Here is a 5,316-nt window from a genome sequence, read left to right as displayed (position 1 = left end):
TTCTGTAAGCAGGACTCTTCTGTGGCATCTCGTTCGCGTTCTGTAAGTAGCAATCACCGTCTCAGTAGCAAAGCAGCACACCTTGTTTAAACAACAATAGCAACAATAGGGATAATCCTGATTGACCAAAAGATTTATAAACAATGAAATTAAGGGCTTGTTCTTCACAACGCAGAAAGATTTGCCACTTTTCATAATGGGCTGCTTTCTACAATGTGTCCTATTTGGGCATAATAGTGTTTTCTAGATCACTAATTACTTCAAAGTTGAGTTTTGGGGTTTTTTTGTTTGTTTGTTTGTTTTAACATATAAAAAAAAGAAGATAGCAGGAGGGGAAGAATGAAGGGGGGTAAATCGGAGGGGGAGACGAACCATGAGAGACCATGGACTCCGAGAAACAAACGGAGGGTTCTAGAGGGGAGGGGGGTGGGGGGATGGGTTAGCCTGGTGATGGGTATTAAAGAGGGCACGTTCTGCGTGGAGCACTGGGTGATATGCACAAACAATGAATCATGGAACACTACATCAAAAACTAATGATGTAATATATGGTGATTAACATAACAATAAAAAACTAAAAATAAAAAAAAGATGAGTTTTTGTTTTGAGATGAATGTTGACAAGACAGAAACTGAAATACTGACTTTTGGAAGTTGCAACCAATAATAAGTAAGGCCAGATGTAAGCCTTTCTGGAATTTAATAAAAATTTTGGTGAAACCAGGTTTCAAACAGCACACAAGGAGAAAGTCTCCTACACAATGTTCAGTACCACCAAAAATTAAAGGGAGTATTTAATTCAAATATTTTGAAAGAAAAAAAAAAAGGGAACTTCCAGTTCCAGAGAGCTGACAGATCACAAGCTTTCACCTCTCTTTGAAATCAATATTCCACTGATGTGACTGAAATAAAACACAACAGAGACTAAATTAAAGCTGAGTTAGAGAGGGCTTTCCTGGCAAACCAAAACAAAGAAAGATTTCTCAAACTGATGGAATCAAACTGATGGAATCAAACTGATGGAATCAAACTGATGGAATCAAACTGATGACAAAGGCCCACAAAGAGAACCTAAAATACAGGCATAAGATTGGACTAGACAAAGGACATTTCCACAGAGAACCTGAGAGTAACTCCTATGGTCAAGGCTGACAGAGAGGAAGACTCTGGAATCAGAATGCCTGAATTCACATTCAGGCTCCAATCCAACACCTCCTGCCTGCCTCAGCGTTCTCAAATGAAGAATGCAAATGAGAATAGTATTTACCTCATGAGCTACTGTGGGGGTTACACAAGATAATGGAGAGAAAGTGTTTCACAGAATGTCTGGCTTACAGGAAGTGCTCAAGCATTCAGGACTTAAAAGAAATGAGAATACCAAACATCAAAACCTAAGGAAGACAGTTAAAAATAAACAGAAAGACCTCATAGTGTTTTTTTAATAATATATTTTATTTATCTCAGTGGTTCTCAGCCAGGGAGAGTCTTAAATGCCTTTATTATTCAAGAAGGAATGAAATGCATAAACTAATTGCAGCAGTTTCTGCCCAGATCCTCTGGGATCCTTTATCAGCCTTGGAGTATGCTCTTACTAATGACCTACACCTGCACACAACGGCAGTGGTTTGCCCTTGGATGACTGCCTCACCCAAAGGTGCCTGGAGTTATGTCCCAGCTCCCACTGACTCCACTGGAGCCAAAGGCTGACTACAGTAGTCCCCCCTTAATTTGCAGGGAATATGTTCCAAGACCCCCAGTGGATGCCTAAAACTGCGGATAGTACTGAACCCCACACATACCAGGTTTTTTCTATACGTACATACCTATGATAAAGCTTAATTTCTAAATTAAGCACAGTAAGAGATTAACAACAATAATATAATAAGAGAATAATTATAATAATAATATACTGTAATAAAAATTACAAGAATATGGTTTTTCTCTCAAAATATCTTGCTATGTTGTTCTCACCCTTCTTCCTGTGATGATATAAGATGGTAAAATGCCTACCTGATGAGATGAAGTAAGATGAATGATGTAGACATTGTGACATAGCATTAGGCTACTATTGACCTTCTGATGATTTGTCAGAGGAGGATTATCTGCCTCTACGCCGAGACTGACCACAGGTAACTGAAATTGTGGAAAGCAAAACCATGGATAAGGAGGGCCTACACTGGGGGCGCCTGGGTGGTGCAGTCAGTTAAGCGGCTGCCTTAGGCTCAGGTCATGATCCCGGGGTCCCAGGATCGAGCCCCGCGTCGGGCTCCTGGCTCAGTGAGGAGTCTGCTTGCTCGCTCGTGCTCTTTCAAATAAATAAATAAAATCTTAAAAAAAAAAAAAAAAGGAGGGACTACACTGTAATGTTGGAACACAAAGGTCCTGCATCTTTACCACAAGTTAGGACAGGCTATAGTACAATTCATGCTTCATTTATGCTACAAAACTCCCTCACAGAATCAGGCTGAGTGAGGTTAGACTTCATTCTCTCCCTCCTACCTCACTCCCTCTAGGTTCTTGTGAGCACTTCTGTAACAGACCAGCTTTACAAGAATCCCCATCTCAGGTTCTGCTTCTGGGGACCCAGACTAAGATATAAAAGCCTTCGACTCAGAAACCTAGAAAAAGTATTCCCCCAAAACTAAACCAACATACAAATATAAGCCAATAATAAAATGAGAGTAGAAAGTGGTGAAAAGAGGGGAAAATGTGAGCTTGATAAATTGAACCAAGAATTTGAACTTTTGAGTACTACTCAAATAGACCTCTCTCTCCATTACTCTTACAAATCATAGTGCTTTAGGTAAAAAATTAGTAATTTGGAGCTCCAAAGAGTTGATGTATTCTCATAAAAAGTCTTTGTCCCTACACCAAAAGTTATAAATGTATTTCTGTGTGTATATTGTTAGAATAAAATGGGTCCAATCAAATATCGTATCTGCTGTTTGTGAAAACTGTTTCTTTTTTCAGTTAACCAAACAACCAATCCCATGGAACTAATGTGCTTCTATTCAAAAAAAGACTTCAAAAACCATAATAAAGGAAAATAAGAAAGTATACACATATCTGCTCATTTGTGAAAGAATAAACTAGAAACTAATGTGATTGGTGACTGAGTGAAAACAGGGTGGAAAAAATGGGAGAATGGAAATACGATAAAATTGGAACTGGGGTAAAACTGTAAAGTGGGGTAACATTTTCTGATTATTCTGTTTTGCATAACTCTGACTTTTAAAACCATTTTCATGTTCCCCATGGTCAAAGATAAATTATTAAATTGAGCAGAGTGTGTGTATAGGGGTTGGGGTGGGAGGTGTTGGTGTTTAGTGCGGTCAACTGGGCTTTGTCCTACAGAGTACAGCATGCCCATGGGGAGGGGGAAGAACACACTTCTGCTCCTACAGCAGGGTAGGGAGAACCCATGGGGCTCTGTCCCACAGGATCCAAAGCTGAAACTGTGGGTGGGGGGACAAGGCATCACTTCTTTGCTGCTCTTCACCTCAAACAGGGCAGGTAAAGTAAAAAAGGTTCTGTTCCACAGGAATTTCTCTTCTTGGTCATCTGGCTGGGAAGAATGGGCTCTTCCTGGGGCTTTTAGTGTCTTCTCCCAATGGCAGTTCTGGCTTTCAGGTCTTTCTAGCACCCAGTAGAGTTAAATGGGAGGCAAAAGAAAACAATTCAAAGAACTCACTGTCAGGTCATTTTTGGGTCTAGAGATTCTCACCCAACGTGCCTACATTTTTCTACCCTCCAGAGCCTTCTGATAGTTGTTTTGTTCATTTTAATCCAGGGTTATTCATTGTTGCTAACAAGAAACAGGCAATAGGGTAAACTTATCTGATATTACCTGGACCCAGAAGGCCAAAACTCCTGATTTTTTTTTCCTTTCAGAGTATCAGATTTCTGTTCTCTCTTATCTGGTTCTTTCTGGCCATGCTCTGGCCTCTAAATTAACTTTCCTGCTTCTGTTCTTTCTTAACAGAGCTTCCAAAGAGCGATACTTAAACTCTATTATTCCCATCTCATACACTGAATGAAATTCTTCTCAAAAGAAAACAAAAACAAATCTTTCTTTTATCAACTATTTGGATTCCCTGAAATACAGTATTTTAGGAAAAGTTAATGAATGATTTATTCCTTTATTTACCAGCTTTCAGAATAATGAGTTGTTGCCTTAACATGCCTTAACAACCTCCAATGATGATCAATGAGGCTTTTTTTCAGGAGGGGGGCCAGAAATCAGTATGATGTCCTAGATCTTTAACCTACTTGAATCCATTGTATTTTAATCCATTGAATTGAATCCTATTTCAATCCTTTGTCATCATTATTCTTTTTGACAGACACATTGCCCTATTTTTGACTAGTAGGCATCCTTTCAAGATGGCTTCTTTACCGTGTGACACAAACACCAGCAGTACTCGATACCATCCTTACTTTTTAATGTAATAAGACGTTCTAGGCATATCTTGTGCATTTCCTGTCCCCACACCATCAATTACACATTTTTCCCCCAAGTTGTTCTAGTTAGCTTCAGTATGACGTAGTATTTAGAAAACGGAGTCTAAGTGCTAGGGATGCTCTTTGTTACTGAGTTGTTTGCAACTTGTTTGTTTTCTCCAGAAACATACACATTGAAAAAGAAAAATCATGAGTTAATACTGATATTTTTCATTTTATGATTTCTTATGACAAAATTGTTGGATGCTCATGATATTAATATAATTATATATTTGCTTTGTCGTTGTATATATTTGTTTCAAAAAAAAACTACTTTCCTTCTTCCTATCTTCCTTTCTTCCTCTATTTACTTTAAGGATGGCCTTTTGAGTTTTTAATTTATTTTTATTTGTAATTACATAAAACATTTTCAAGCTCCCAAATCAAAACTATTTTAAAAATAAAAGGATATATTCAGAGAAGTCTAGTTTCCTTTCACTGTCCTCTTTATGCTCTTCTCCTGCCTTAGTCTGTTCAGACTGCTATAACAAAAACACCATGAACTGGATGGCTTAAACAACAAACATTTATTTCTCACAGCCTCAGAGGAAGCTGTAAGTCCAAGGTCAAGGTGCCTCCAGCACTGCTGTCTGGTGGGAGCTCTTTTCCCAGTTCATAGGTGGCCATCTCACTGTGTCCCCACATGGCTGGAGGGATAAGGGAGCACTCTGGGGTCTCTTTTATAAGGGCACTAATCCCACTTATGAAGGTTCTACCTTCATGATCTAAGCACTTCCCAAAGGTCCACTTTCTAATACCATCACATTAAGGGTTAGGATTTCAATATATGAATTTTGGAGGAAAAAAATATTCAGTCC

General features: G+C 38.8%; 1 long non-coding RNA gene across 6 annotated transcripts in view; it reads right to left on the bottom strand.

The window, feature by feature from the left end:
- Positions 1 to 1,980, bottom strand: part of LOC141371526 (uncharacterized) — a 129,345-nt gene extending 127,365 nt beyond the window's left edge. For all 6 annotated transcript variants that reach the window (XR_012376541.1, XR_012376535.1, XR_012376537.1 and 3 more), the window contains exon 1: positions 1,924 to 1,980. This is a non-coding gene — a long non-coding RNA (uncharacterized lncRNA). The remainder of the gene's footprint in view (positions 1 to 1,923) is intronic.
- Positions 1,981 to 5,316: the final 3,336 nt, after the last annotated feature.

This window comes from Callorhinus ursinus, unplaced genomic scaffold, assembly GCF_003265705.2.
Source record: "Callorhinus ursinus isolate GAN/ISIS: 27379988/994484 unplaced genomic scaffold, GSC_fseal_2.0 scaffold3, whole genome shotgun sequence".
Classification (NCBI taxonomy): domain Eukaryota; kingdom Metazoa; phylum Chordata; class Mammalia; order Carnivora; family Otariidae; genus Callorhinus; species Callorhinus ursinus.
The sequence above is the reverse complement of the archived record's forward strand: the minus strand, read 5'-3'. Positions and strand labels throughout refer to the sequence as shown.